Consider the following 448-nt stretch of genomic DNA (forward strand, 5'->3'; position numbering starts at 1 on the left):
GGTTGTTGTGAAAATGGCAGGCTTCCTTTACATGGGAAACAACCTCAAACAAATTGACCAGTAATCTAAATGGATAACAAGTTTACTTTGTTTATGCGTGTGTAAACTTCATGTTGCACGTTCAAACACAAATTTGTCTTTGTAAAACTCAAAAACTCCACCATTAGTTTTGTTTAGATGAAAGGATCAGCAGGAGAAAAAAAATCTGAAAAGCTTCAAAACGGTTAAGCTTTGGAAATAATCCTCAGTTTCAAACTGAATTAAGCAGCTGACTTTTAACAGCCTAAGAAAACATTCGAGCAGATTTAAAGTTGGATTTTATCTTGAAACTTGGGTGACAGCGGGTTGAAGAAAACTAAATAGAACTAATGTTTGCAAACAGCGACATCTAGTGGGCTTTAATGATACAGAAATCACTGTGAAGACTATCATAAAACTATCATAAATG

The sequence above is a fragment of the Austrofundulus limnaeus genome, unplaced genomic scaffold (assembly GCF_001266775.1).
Source record: "Austrofundulus limnaeus strain Quisiro unplaced genomic scaffold, Austrofundulus_limnaeus-1.0 Scaffold0, whole genome shotgun sequence".
In the NCBI taxonomy this organism is placed as follows: domain Eukaryota; kingdom Metazoa; phylum Chordata; class Actinopteri; order Cyprinodontiformes; family Rivulidae; genus Austrofundulus; species Austrofundulus limnaeus.